General features: G+C 34.0%; 2 pseudogenes; one reads left to right on the top strand and one right to left on the bottom strand.

Annotated features, from left to right (window-relative positions):
* Positions 1–3521: 3521 nt before the first annotated feature.
* On the top strand, positions 3522–4139 carry LOC145006920 (stress-response A/B barrel domain-containing protein UP3 pseudogene; annotated as a pseudogene).
* Positions 4140–7243: 3104 nt separating this feature from the next.
* On the bottom strand, positions 7244–8295 carry LOC145006919 (E3 ubiquitin-protein ligase NLA-like; annotated as a pseudogene).
* Between the last annotated feature and the right edge of the window lie 7804 nt (positions 8296–16099).

Raw genomic sequence — 16099 nt, 5'->3', positions numbered from 1 at the left:
ACAATTTAGGTTAAATATTATAACAAATCAAAATTAAAAGGTATTTTTTTTTTGAATTATCAGGGTAATTATCTTTTCGTTTTGTTCATATTTAAGTAACTTTTTTTTATATACATCAAGGTAACGAACTTGATATAAGTGTTCAAATGTGACCATTACGACTAAATGTTACCTGTTACAACCGGTTATACTGGTCATATGTGAATAGTTCCAAAAAATTCGTTACCTAGATGTGTACAAAAAAAGTTACTCAGATATGAAAAAATCGAAAAGTTAATTACCATAATAAGTCAATTTCCCAGAAAAACTTAGGATATTGATTTAAAAGAGTAATATATTTTCTATTTGTATATATTTGATCACTGAGTGTTTTTTTGTCCACATTTACCGTTTATATTTGTTTAAACTGTACACATTCAGTTCTTATAATATGACTGACTACTCCAGGTAAGCCGGAAAACATGATTTAACAGGTTAATATGATTCTCACTTCATATACATTTAGTCCTTATATTCTTTTGTTGCAAAATAAGTCTTTGTGATTTTTCTACACATTCAATATTTATGACTGGTTTTTCAAATTTTGTTCACGACATCCTACGTGAGATAATTATTAATGAGGTGTCGAGACTATTGAGGTTTATGGCCACCGTGACCTCGGTTGCTTAAGTCTTGTTGTATGGCTTAGGTATTGTGTTCTGAATGTCGTAACTTCTTCATATGATCTCTGATTTTAACAATCTTTACTTCCGTTAAAAAGTTATATTTTTATTTGCGGTCTTTATATCCATATGTTCTTTATGAATGTATGTATGAACGTTTTTTTTATTAACAATCCAACAAATCATGAATAACACGTAGATATAAAGATCATAAGTAAAATTATACTCCCTTCGTCCCATATTTACTGTCCACTTTTGACTTTTGAAATATTTATTCTTCAACTTTGTCCTTAAATACTTTTGTTTTTTATATATAATATTTGATAAAAAAAAAAAAAAGTATATCAATGTGTTGTATTTTAAATGTCTTTTCATTGATATAAGTTTCATCAATTAATTTAGAACACAACTACAAATATTTAAGGTCAAAGTTGAATAATAAATGCTTCAAAAATCAAAAGTTGACAATAAATTTGTGATGGAGGTAGTATTACTTTAGATTATTCTAGCCGCGTTAAAAAGTAAAATGCTTTTATTTATGATTTATAAAAAAATATCCATACATACATACATTCATAAAGAACTTGTGGATATAACTATCCTAAGTAAAAATATATTACCTTTTAAAATGAGTAATCTAAATGAAAATTGTAGTATATTCAAATGTGAACAGGTAATTGTAGTATATTCAAATGTGAACAGGTAAAGATCGTTCAAATCGAAGATCGTATGAAGAAGTTACAACATTCACAATACAATACTTCAGACACACAACAAGACCTAAACACCCAAGCAGTCGAAGTCATGACGGTCATAAGCATCAATAGCCCCGTACACCTTATTAATGATTGTCCCACATAGGATGTTGTGAGTAAAACCTAAAAAAAGTCATAAATACTGAATGTGTACAGAAACATTAAGAACTTATTAAGTAACAAAAAGTATAATGACTAAATGTGTACAAAGCAGTGTTGTAAAACTCGGCCAACTCGGGGAAATACTAGATCGAATACTCGGACTCGGCCTCTTACTCAGACCAAATCTGTCAAACTCAGACTAATTCGGTCAAACTCGGCTGAGTACTCGGACCAAATCTGTCAAACTCAGACTAATTCGGTCAACTTTGTCTTAAAAAGAGAAAAAATCAAGAATTTCAAGATTAATATGTATATGCTCTTAAAGATTTGTTATATATTTCAATCAACTTATGATTTTCAGATTTTGATATTTATAATTTCCCTAAAAATATTTCTAATGAATTCCCGAATCCAAATACTCATCAAGTACTCCCGAGTATTCGGTACTTGACAATTGATCGAACGAGTACCGAATACCGAGTTCTACAACTTTGGTACAAAGTGGGAAATATATTACCCTATTAATTCATTTTTTTCGGCTTACTTGGAGTAGCTCGTCATAAGAACTGAATGTGTACAGTTTAAACAAGTTGAAAGAGTAAATAATTAAATATAGATTAAAAAAACTCAATGATCAAATATACAAATAAAAAAGTTATCTTTGTAAGTCATTATCTTAAAAAACTATGCCAAAACCAAAAGTATACAAAGATGTACGTGATCGGGTTGGATTGGTGGAACCACAAACTTTCTACTAGTATTTTTAAGGCTGAAGGGCATCATGCTCTTTTTACTGATGCCACCTAGATCCAACATAAATGATTTATTGTTTTACTCATAAAGATTTTGTATTACGGTATGGATTTTGAGATTATCGCCGACAAAAAGCTCACAAACCAACACATATTTGATTTTTACCATCAGTGAAGTTCCACCTCCAACATATTACCACCGGCGAAAAAAAAAACACGGTGCGGTGTTTACCACCGTTAATAAGCTAAAGCCTATACTGCTAGGCTAGGAATGGAACTTTTTAATATATTTTATAAAAAAAAAATATGATAATATAAAATGATGAGAATCAAATCCACCAAATGATAATATGGTTATGGTTGCATTAAGTGTCAATCAATTTATAAAGTAAAATTACATATAGAATGATGAAAATCTGATCCACCAAATTATATAATATGATCATAAACCGTTTTACGGTGAATTTGGAACTTCCTCGGTTATCTATGATCAATCATCAATTTATTAATCATATTAAATAAATGAACGGTAATGAAATTAGAAGAGATTTCATACGCAACAACAACTAATTGACAAACAAAAAGTGAAATAATTGATTGAAGTGACACACATGAGTTGAGTTGTACCGTACAAGTTAGCAACGCCATAACCAGCAGGGTGGATGAAGCAGAATCCTTCTGATCAAAATTATATATCTAGGATTGGTTTTAGGTTATATCAGATTTTAAGATTTCACAAAAAAACATAATTCTAAGATATAAATTCAAAACATAAAAAACATCTGCAACATTCAGAAAATTTTTAAAACATTAGTCACACACACACACACACACATATATATATATATATATATATATATATATATATATATATATATATATATATATATATATATATATATATATATATATATATATATATATGAGTAGGATCAATTAAGAACACCAAAAAGGTTGAGAACGCGAGAACAGATCTGGAGCTTCTAAATAATAAAATCTACGGCTGTTATCAAACGGGCCATTTATGTAAATTCTAAAATTACTTGTATTAAAGTGTAACTTTTAAATGGTGAAAAAGGTATTACAGTAATTGTATCTTTAGAAACGTTAATTAATTCCTATAATTTCTCAACCATCCACATATTTCCTTTAATTCCTGTGACTCTCTTTATCTATCTTTTGTAAATCTAGGGCACGTCGCACGCCTCACGCCTCACGCCTCCATCTTCTGCAGACTAACATCACAGAGCATGTCCACCTTCATCATCTCATCCTCCGCCATAACCCCTATGGTGAGTGGAGTCAACGGCTTAGCATCAATCAACCTCACCCTCCACCTCTCCTTCGGACAACTCCTTCACTCTTGGTCATCATCGCTTACCTTCACTCACATACTTCACAGTCGGTACAGATCACAGGAGGATCTCTGGGAGTACGTGGTGCATCCTAAGCACGTTCGCGTTGTCAACGAGAATAAATTGATCATTGATGACGTCATGGCCGTTGATTGGATGTTTAATGGTGCTAGTGTCTCACCGAAGCCAGGGTCGGCGATGAGAGTTACATTTCTGAAGTTGAAGGGGAATTTAGGGGAACATGAGAAAGCTAGGGGTTTGGAAGTGATTGGAGGAATTAAAGATCAGTTTCAAGCGATTGAACAACTAAGTTTGGGTGAGAATTTCTCTCATGAAAGGGAGAAAGGGTTTACGATCGCTTCAATTGCTGTTTTGCCTGGGCAGGCTGATTTGGAGGCACTGGATTCAAATTCGGAAGGTGTGAACTCGCATGAGGAGAAAGTCGGTGATTCCATAGAGAGCGTGGTGATTGTTGATTACCTGATTCCACTTCCGCAAGTGGCTAACCTCTAATGGATACCTGTTCCAGGTTCTCAATTATCGATCTACTCTTTTTTTGTTCTAATTGATTTTTCTAAATCATCAGTTCTTTGTAGGAAAAGAACACGATTCGTGCATCACTAGGTAGCTAAGTTTCTTTTTTTCAACCCTTTTAATCATTCTCGCATCTTTACTTGGTTGTGTTATCAACCTTGTGAAAATCTTGGTTGCAAGTGGAGAACTTGATCATGAATTATGAATTTGTGATTGTTGTTTGTATTTTGTTATGGAAATTTAAAGTTATTTTATTGAAAAGTTTAGGAAACATTATAAGAGTAGGCATGTAATGTATTTTATTCACTATTGATTGTATATCTTCCATTACCGCTTGTAACATGATTCATTTTTGAATAATGATTTTTTATAATTTTGTAATATAACTTTGTTTTTCAAATTCAAGAAAATGATGTGGCTAGTTCATCAAAGGTATTTTTCATAGTGGATGACTATTAGGAAACATTCAAGATTATTTAGAAGACTCTCAAGGGAATGTCCAAACCGATAAACCAGATTTTATAAATTGGTTGTTTGAGTTTAATCATCAATGAATAGAACTATATTATAATAGCATGTGTTTATACCTTAATGATTGTTGTTTTGAACAGGTTTAATGTAAGAGCTTGATTTTTTGAATAAGGATAACTGTAAGCAAGGAAATCGACAACATGATCAAGGACACCCCTCTTTGAATTCATTTATGATTAGTGGTATATTTATCAATGAATATAACGAGTGGAAATGTTTAAATTTAGATGTCTTTTGTATTTTGTTAAAATATATTCATATATGGTTAGAAATGTATGGTTGAATTTGTATTCATGTATGATTATGATTAGATGTTCATTCTTTTGTAATGAAATGATTTCGTTTAGAGTTGTATTCATTTATGATTATGATTATGATTAGTGGTTTCTTCTTTTCGAATGAAATGATGAATTCTCAAACATTCTTTGTTTTCAATTCATGAAAAAAAACGAGTCTAATCATTGCATCTTCACTTATAATTATGACATTACTTGATAAAACTAAAGCAAAAAATTAGCAAAATTTTATTCTATGCATTCAAGATAAAATAGTTTGATATTTATTCATTTATGAATATGAATTAGGCAAAGCAAGATAAAATCTTTTGATTTTTAAATTCAAACGGAAAATTGTTAGAATTTTTTTATGTTTAATTAATAATATAAAAACAATGAATAATTGTCGTTTTTAGTAACAGTAATTTGAATCCCTAAAATTTAGTAACATACCATTTTTATTTTATTTTTTATAATTTAATTAAAGGGCACATTTACCTAGATACCCTTGTATAATGATTGGTTCAAAATTGTTCTCGCGTTTTCAACCTTTTAGGTGTTCTCATTTTATCCTCTCCCTATATATATATATATATATATATATATATATATATATATATATATATATATATATATATATATATATATATATATATATATATATATATATACACACACATGAATGGTCCCTATAGTTTAGATTAATTTACGTTTTTGGTCCCTAACTTATTTTTTTAACTCGGAAGGTCCTCATTGTTTGTTTTTGTTACGTACTTGGTCTCTGTCTTAACTAAAAAAACCAATTTCCCTTGATTTTTTAATTTATTTAAATAAACACACCCACAACCCTACCCTCATCACCTCACATTACTTACCCCACCATTTTTTCCTATTGAAATAATAGTTTTTTTAGGTAAGACATGGACCAATCGCGTAACAAAAACAAACAGCAGGAACCAAACACGTAACAAAAACAAACAATAGAGGCTTTCTGAGTTAAAAAAATCAGTTAGGTACCAGGCACACAAATTACTCGAAACCATAAGGACCTTTCGTGTAATTTACTCATATATATATATATATATATATATATATATATATATATATATATATATATATATATATATATATATATATATATATATATATATGCTTAGGTTATTCTATCCAAAGTAATTATTGTGTTAGTGTATGCTTAAATGTGAGCCGATCAAATTTACTTATTTTAAGAAAGTGATTAATATATATTATTGAATTAAATATAATTGAAAAATATCATCTTAATTAATTACAAGGGTAATTTAGTCAATTAATATAGATTTAATAAAGGAAAATTGTATTTTTTTAAGAGATCATAGATTCTATTATTTCAAAAATCCGATTTTACGAATTATAATTCTTTTAATTCGCACATTCTAAAAGAATATGTTTTTGAGCATGGTTCTAAAAAGCGCTCCATGGCACGCCTCAAGGCGTGCTATGACGCGAGGCGTGGTGTAGCCGTTACGAAAACGTCCAAGGCGGATTTGTGAAGCGTGACGCCCAAATAACGTGTCAATGCGCGCCTTATCGCGTTATGACGCGGGTTTTTTTTAAGGCGCAGTTTTTTTTTGTTTTTTATTTTTTATCAGGCCTAAAATCAATGAGTCTTTGTTAACTTTTTTCTATTAGATATTAATATAACACTTCTAAAAACTTCATATATTTGATAAAATTGAATAATTATATGATTTATATCTTTTAATGTATATAATATAGTCACGACTTGAAAAACGTCATGGCTCGCTAAAGGTTGTCATGACTTAACTTTTATCTTGCCGCCAAGTCACGCCTTACGTTATTTAGAACCTTGTTTATGAGTATATTCAAAAATAAAAATATTCTTGAACCATAAATAATAAAAATATTCTTGAACCTATTGATTGATCATGAATTTAAGAACGTCTCGTAGAATAACAAATTCTTGAATAATCAATTGAAGAATAAAAACAAAAAATACATTATTTCTTATAGAATACGGGTAACAACTGTTAAGAATTACATTTATTGTTAAACTAAAAAAACTTTCAAAACGGGAAAGAAAACATCAAAATCTAACAACAACTAATACATTCTAAAAAATAATGTGGTTCGTTTCAATTTTGTGCTCCGTACTTCAAGCGTCAACTTCCGTGATTCATACAGAATTGGAATTCGTGATTCCATTCCAACATAATTGGAATTCGTGATTCCATTCCAATAGAATTGGAATCTCACCAATATCATCCATTGAATCATCTACATAAAAATACTTGATACCTTTTCAGAATTCAACATTGTTAAGATCCTACACTGTCCACATAAATGAAATGTTAAATCAGAAAGAAAAAAAAGCATAAATTGAAATATGAATCAATTCATAAAATGCAACCAAAAAACTGCTCATTCTGATATGTATATTAGTCTCAAATAAAATTAAACCACTAAAGGATGTCATTTGTGAATTAGAAATAAAAAAATCAAATCCCTAGCTTTCAACAATTAAACCAAAACCAAAGCTATACACAAAAAGTTTACAAGGCATGATCAAGGGCTAACCAAGCATATGGAACAAGTCAAATCTATCTCAAGCTTCACATCATCAGATAGCTCACACGAAACTGATGGTTTTCATCATTAAATATAAGAGAGCAGCCTTCTAATATTTCAGAACCTTTCGTTATAGCTTTCTTTGATTCCCTTAAGTTAATGTGGAAGGAAATAAGCTCACAAATCCATGGAGACTGAAGGAGTTCCATGTACATGCTCTGGACTTGTGACCTGAATGCTTGCCCTTGTTTAGAGTCATGTATCTGTAGTAAAAAAGTAATGAGTGCTCAACTGCTCATGTTTTATTATGAAGAATCTAAAAACACTTTGATAATTAAGAGATAAATAAAAACCTTATCATATTTTTTAAGAATTTTGTGCATAGCAATGGCATCAATAACTACATAAGCAACAATGTCCTTGCTTTCTTGTATTAAAGAATGATGGTTTCCATGTAACTTGCCTTTGCACCACATGAAGTACTTATGGAAGCCTGTTGCCAGATGAACATCAAGCACCTTTTGTGCATGCTCATTAAAACATCCAACCACCACAAACATCTCCTTCATAAGGGAAGGAAAAAAGCTTCCATGATAGAGGACATGGGTTGAAATGGCAGAGAGATTTGCGTATTATGGCGTCAATTAAAATTTAAACACATACTTGACCTGTCCCTTGGGGCAATCGACGATCACCACCGCCGAGAATGTCAGCACGTGGACTGGAACATCGAGGCTTCTTCCTCTTCTTGGCGCTTTCATTGCTGAAGCTTTTCTCGATCGATAGCTAATGATTATAATTGCTTCTCTACTTTAATAAATCATTAACTGGATGCTCTATGCCTCTATTGAAATCACCTCGATAATGTCTGATCACAAATCCATAATTGACAGTCGCTTGGGTGTGAGGCCGATGGTAAGGGTGTGAGGTGATTTATGAAGGGGATAAATTTAGTGTTAGAAAAAGTCAGTGGGGACGACTCTAGAATATAATACCATGATTATAAGGATTATTTTTGGAAGTTATTAATCATATTACTAAATTACCCTTCTTTATTTTTTAATTATTTAATTTTTTATTTAATTTTAATTGACCCACATTTATGCATATAATAACACAATAAATACTTTGAACACCTGAACCTATCTCTCTCTCTCTCTCTCTCTCTCTCTCTCTTTATATATATATATATATATATATATATATATATATATATATATAATTTTGATTGACCTACATTTATGCATACAATAAACATAGTAAATACTTTAAACACCTGAACCTATCTCTCTCTCTCTCTCTCTCTCTATATATATATATATATATATATATATATATATATATATATATATACCTGCGCCAAGCGACATTTGTGAATTTATTTTTTCAGAAATTAGTTTTTAGAGACAATTAGTTCTTTTAAGCAAATAGTTTACCACATCTAAACAATTAGCAATAAAAGCCATGCTACCAGAAATGAAATCAGTAAAAATTAAACATATATATGAACACATGATTGATTCTGCATTATTAATTGTGCAACACTTCTTTATATACCACATATGATACTCCAACCTTACTTTATTTTTATATCGAATCATATTTTTATATTTTGTATTCGAGTCCCCTTTTAATATGTTAGATATCATTATTAAAATCTAAATTTGCATATAAAAGATATAGCCCCTTTTAACATTTATGCTAATACTCTTTAGGCTTAATATTAATAAAGACCTTCTGAATTAAACATAAAGTTTAGTTTTTATTAAAACACATGACATTTTTTTTTTTAGTTTTTGATTTAACTCATTTCTTTGTCTTTTCTCAAACAAATTGTCAAGTAATTATATACGGTGTTGGTTTGATAAACATTGTGATATTTAATTTAATAAAAATATTTGGTTTAATCAAATACATAAATTTATTACAGGTATTTTACATGATATTTTGTTAAATTTAAAATGAAAAAACTCAAACTTAGCTAAATTTATCTTACAGAGTATAAATACAACAAAAGATAATATTTAATTGTGTTGTATCCAATTTTTGTTTTTAGATTGAATGAATTTTACCTAAAATCAAAACAAAAAATAAATCATTGAATCCCACAAACCTTTTGCCATAGCTTATTGAAAATCACATACCAATAATAATTAACTTAAAGTTGCAACATGTAATAAAAAGATATAAAAAAATTATAATGACCATTCCCCTGGCCCAAAACAAAAAGGAATGGATAAAAGAGATTTAAGGGTAAAATCGTCCGATTACAATATAATTCCCTAAAGATACCATTCATATTGTAAGAAACTTGAAATAGAAGATCATAATGATCAACATCACATTCTCTAGCACAAAAAAAAAAATGAAGGATAACAAAGATCTTAAGGGCAATTTCGTCCAAAATGAGTGACAATTATCCCTAAGGTACCAAATAAATCAATATTCAAGCTCCATCAAGACACCAAAGTGCATAAGTAGATAAAACCTATATCCGAGGACAAAAAAAAGGGAGTTTCTTGTGTGTATTTTGGCCTATTAAAAAAACCAAGAACCTAGAAATAAAAGTTGATTACCATTTAGAAATTGTGTACAATAATAAAGGAGTAAATTATTGAAATCGTCCATGTGGTTTGGTCAAAATTGCACGTTTGGTCCATAACTTTTTTTTGCACTCGGATCGTCCCTGTGGTTTGATTTTGTTTCATTTTTCGTCCCTATGGTTTGGTAAAAATTGCATGTTTGGTCCCTAACTTTATGTATGTAAGGGACGAAAAATGCTACAAAATCAAACCACAAGAATGAAAAACGCAACAAAATCAAACCACAAGGACGATCCGAGTGCAAAAAAAAAATTAGGGACCAAACGTGCAATTTTGATCAAACCACAGGAACGATTTCAGTAATTTATTCTAAAAAAAGAGTTATGATCAACTGAACCAAAAAAAGAACATGCAAATATTAAATATTTTGTACAGTTAATAGGAAACACTTAACCGGAAACATAATATGAAAGATACTAATTTGGCTTTCTTGTTAGATATTCCTAGTTGACCACATTCTAAATTCAATCCATAGACTCATGATTCATATCAACTATTATTGTATCAAAATATTATTCAACAAACTACGTTTTCGTCAAAAAAAAAAACTTATGTTGTCGTCATAAATTTGAAGAATATGCATTTTTGTCAAAAACTTAAGTCATGGTAAGAAAACCAATTGCACCTTATATTTGTGTTGATGTTAAAAAACCAATTACACTCATGATTTTCCTATATGAACCATAATGACAAAAAAATTATTTTATAATATCGAACTAACCGCTTAAAAGCCTTATCACTTTCAAACTTGAAAATGTAGTCGAAATCGAAATCATTGGTAAGCAAAAAAACAACTGGTGTAAACATTTGGTCAAAATACAAAAAAACATGTGGTATGAGCAATTTGAACCATGAAATAAATCAAGTATAAATAGGGAAAACATAATTATAAACCAAGATGGGAATAAGTACAAAAAAATCTAATAATGTCTACAAATTTGTTAATAAATTGGTAGAAAATGAGATTATTACATAAAAATAAACAAAGGGGCACTTGAGATATAGATCCAGAATTACCAATATTTCTTTGAATGAATGATAGAAACAGGACCTTAACGAAGAAACAATGTTGTTTAGCTTGTCCTTTGCTTTCTCTTTCTCTCCCAACAAAACCGATAAGAATTACGTCATTTATACCTCTACCTCAATATTAATACACAATAAGAAGAACAAATACATAAAACGAATAAATTAAGAATTAAAAGATGGTATAGATTTTGTTTTATTATTGTTTGAACCAAAAATTAGTACGCAAAAAGCTTTTGTGTTAATGGTTTCAAACAAATTTTCTCTAACAATGGTTTCAAACAAAAACATTACAATTAAACAACTAATGTAACGACTCAAGTAATATAAATACATAAATATAAATAAACACAATATGCAGTGAGTATTTATACTCCATATGTGTATAGAAACCAAATTTTGAAGTACCAATAAAGCTTTCCTATTCTAGATAAGTGAAGTGAGAAACTTGATCAAAGTTGAAAGTTCAACTGTTATACCTTCATAATTAGTCGAACAAAATTTTTCACCTACCTTAATTCTCGGTTGCTCAATATTTCCAAAAAAAACAAACATATAGTTCATGATTGGTCCAATTTCAAAAAAAACAACTACTATAAGCTATAATATTTATTTTTTGGTGTTGGTTATACCTTCAACCAGACCGGACCAAAGGGTCCAACGAGCTGTGGGACTGGAGGGTCCCACTGAGACACATTGACTGGAGGGTCTTCCAAAGCTATAGGCTCGAGTGGTTAATTATTTTTTAGTGGTATTTTGAGGAACTTACTAAGCTTTATGCTTACCGTGTTGTGTGTTATGTGTTTCAGGTATATCTGAAGATTGCGGGAAGGCACCGACAAGATTGTACACACCTATTTGAGATTATGTTGATGGTTATGGGAATTGACTTTTGTTGTGAATTTATGTTGACATTGAGACACTTATGATTTTCATGAAATATATTATATGAGTTTATGTGTTTTAAAAATGAAAATTTTGGTTGAAAATTTTATGTCGTTACAAGTCACCGCATCTGTAATCATAAAATGAAAGTAAGGGTGTTTTGGGAAAATCACCGTTCGCGTGCAGGCTAATTGTATACACTACTCTTTCTCGTTTTTCTCTTAGAGACTCTTACTCATTTTAGAAAAACCGTTTCTCTTGAATTTTTTTCTCAATTCATCAGTTTGAGTCCAGACATACCCGAAGGTGCATCCGAATCCCTCAAACCAAGGCTCTGATTATTTTATGATTGTGTATTAGAGATATCATGGTGGGTACACACCACAACCTTGGGAGCAGTGGAGTTAGCGATGATGCGATTCGCATGATGATTCACGAAGAGGTGCCCGCAACTATCCGAGAGGCCATCCCAGAGATGTTTGGGTCTATCAAGACCACCTTGATTAAAACGTTTGATGAGCGCTACATTGCGTTTACCAAGGCGACTGCTGCTGCAGACACCGCAACTGTCGCTGCTGCCAGGCCACACGTGGGTGACTCGTTGTTGTATCGGGAGTTCACCAACACGAAGCCACCGAAATTTGATGGGACTCAGGAGCCGATTACCGCAATGAGATAGATCTCTGACATCGAGGGGTGTTTCTACACTTGTTCCTGTCCGGAACATTTGAGGGTACGGTTCGCGCTGATCCAGCTTCGCTTGGGGGGGGGGGGGGGGAGGACTGGTGGAAGTTTTTGACAGCCAGCTTCACTTCTGCAGAGCTCACTGGAGTGTCTTGGGAGAGGTTCACTACTATGTTTCAAAACGAGTATGTTCCCCCAGTGGAGAGGGAACGGTTGGCCCATGAGTTCTTGTCCCTCAAGCAGAGGACAAAGTCAGTGATAGTGATTATGAGGATGTTCCATGAGAGGGCAATGTTCTGCCTTGAGCACGTGTCTACTTAGTAGGTACGAATGAGCCAATATTTGAGTATACTAAGGAGGGACATTCGTGAGTTCGTGGCGAACTCGACATACCGGATAATTGCTGAGCTCCAGGAAAATCCCCGGAAGAGGGAAATTGAGTTGGAGACTCAGGCCAGAGAGGAGGCGGAGTCTCAGGGGATGGATAGGTGACCAATACAGTCTCTGCCAGTAGCCAAGCGGGCAAAGCCCACTGATTTGAGATCTGGAGGCCAGAAGGGCAGAACTTGTGGGAAGTGTGACAAGAGCAATGAGGGAGTATGTCAAGCGGGTGTGTGCTACAAGTGTGGCAAGGAAGGGCATATCGCGAAGGATTTCCCCAAGGGGTTCACAGTTTGCTTTCACTCCAACCAGACATGCCATCAGAAGGCCGAGTGCCCGCAACTGTTACAATGATCAACACAGGGATCTTCCCATGCTACTACACGAGCTACAGAGAGCCGGCTAGTGAAGGCCGAGGTACCGTAGGCTCGTGGGAGAGCTTTCCAACTGACAGCGGAGGAGGTCCGTGCAACAGCTGATGTTGTGGCTGGTATGTGATCTTTTATTTATTCTATTTGAGTTATTTTGTGCTTGTATTGTGATATACGTAGGTACTTTCGTTGTGAGTTCTATGCCTGCCTTGGTGTTATTTGACTCGGGAGCGAGTCGATCCTTCGTATCTTTAGCATTTAGTCATCACATCAGTGTCCGAAGAGAGGATTTGATTCGACCTCTAAGAGTCTCCATAGCCAATAAGCATGTAGTGTTTGTGACTGATGTGATCTGGGGATGTGTGCTTGAGATTATTGGAGTTAAGTTTCCAATAGATCTGGTACCGGTTGTGATGGGGGATATTTGTGTCATTGTAGGCATGGATTTGTTGAGTCGATTCGAAGCAATGATCGACTGCGAGCACCAGTTGATGACCATATGAGACCCTAGTGGGGGAGTGCTTACAGTATATGGCGAGGGTACCCGATCTGGGTCAACCTTTTGTTCGGCCGCCAGAACGAGATAGAGTCTATAGTAGGGTTGCAAGGGTTTTGTAGCGTATGTGATGGATACGCTAGTTGCTGCCGAGAGATCGAGTTCTATCGCTAAGGTTCCGATAGTGAATGAGTTTCCGAATGTTTTTGTTGAGGAATTACCGGGTGTGCCTCACGAGAGGTAGGTGGAGTTCCGAATTGATTTGGTTCCAGGAGCGGCACCTATTGCCAAGGCACCTTATCGCCTTGTGTCGCCCGAGATGCAGGAGTTATCCTTGCAGGTTCAGGAGCTGTTAGGGAAATGTTTTATCCGACCGAGTAGTTCGCCGTGGGGGGCGCCAATCCTTTTTGTCAAGAAAAAAGATGGTTCACACCAGATGTGCATTGATTACCGGGAGTTGAACAAGTTGACGGTCAAGAACCGTTATCCGCTGCCGATGATCGATGATCTGTTCGATCAGTTGCAGGGCGCGTCTTGGTTTTCCAAGATCAATATAAGGTCTGGATATCATCAGATGAGGGTCCGCGAGGAGGATATCCAGAAGACGGCCTTTAGGAATTGTTATGGGCATTAAAAGTGTAACACTAAAAAATTTAAGCTAAATTTAAACTTTCAAAAAAACACATCAAATTCATCAAAACATTACAACTTTGTTTTCAAAATACATTTATATCAGAGTTTTCCCAGAAACACAACACAATAGGAGGAGTTGTACGTTCATGCCTTCGCCTGGCCGCGATCCCCTGAGGTACCTGAAACAATAAACTGAAACTGTAAGCCCGAGAGCTTAGTGAGTTACCCCTAAAATACTGATACACATATAGTCCACATAGCAATATCAACATTAGCATATCATATCAATCAAAAACAGAACAGCATGCACTGGGTCCACAACTTTACAAGCTGGACTACCCTTGGGCCCTCAGTACGAGTCTGGAATGCCTACCGGGCCCTCAACTCGTATTTGGAATGCCATCGAGCCCTTAGTACGAGTCTGGAATGCCTACCGGGCCCTCAGCTCGTATCTGGAATGCTCTCGGGTTTGTTGGCTACCGCACAGAGCAGTACAACCTCAACCCACCCCACATAACATGTCGACATGTAACAGATAAATGCGCATACAGGTAATCAATCAGTATCACAGGCAGTCCTACAGATCTACCCGACTAGCACATTAACTGGCATGCATTACTAACTCAAACTCAACATAACAATAACTACTAGAATATCAAATTCAATGGGTCGGCCTTGGTGCCTTAGACCCCTTAGTATAGTGAAGATAACTCACCTTGCAACTGCTGACTGAAAAGATAAGATCTCGCTGCTCCAACCTCCGACACGAACTCCACCCCTGATAAGGCCGAAAGACTAAACCCCATAAATACCACAAAATACCAAAATGCCCTTAGAAGTCAACTGGTCAACTCTTGGTCAAAGTCAAACTCAAAGTCAACCTTCTGGCTGACTCTACTCGCCGAGTCAGCCCGCTGACTCGCCGAGTCCCCCAACACTGAAAAGACCCATCTCAACTCACTAAGTCATCCCTTGACTCACTGATTCTTAGCTTAACCAGGAAAGGCTAAGACCTCAAGACTAGACTCGCCGAGTCCAAGGCTATCTTCAACCAACTCGCCGAGGATTTCTTCCAACTCTCCGAGTTCCTGCCCACCTTCAATCAACTCGCCGAGTACACCCTTGTGACTTGCCGAGTACCACTAGCTCTTAACCCATACAGAAGCCTTCCAGGCCATGCAATCGATCTAAAACGTAGATCTACCATTCTACAACCCTTCCATCACGTAAAGTGGCAAACTTTACGTGAATCCAAAGAGATCTAGGCATTTTACACTCTAGGGCTAGGGTTTGGGACAAGATGACTTCACCAAAAACTCAAGAATAGGGACTTTAATGCAGTTTAGACCTTCTCCATCCCATATCTGAGGTAGCAACCTTAGATCTAACCTTCAAACTCGAAATACGACAAGCTAAACTCTTCACACATTCCAAAATGATGAATCTAGATGAATAACAGCCCAAGAAACGAAGTAATACCTCAAAA

Source organism: Lactuca saligna, chromosome 7 (genome assembly GCF_052625555.1).
Source record: "Lactuca saligna cultivar CGN05327 chromosome 7, ASM5262555v1, whole genome shotgun sequence".
Lineage (NCBI taxonomy): Eukaryota > Viridiplantae > Streptophyta > Magnoliopsida > Asterales > Asteraceae > Lactuca > Lactuca saligna.
This window is presented reverse-complemented; position numbering and strand designations above follow the sequence as displayed.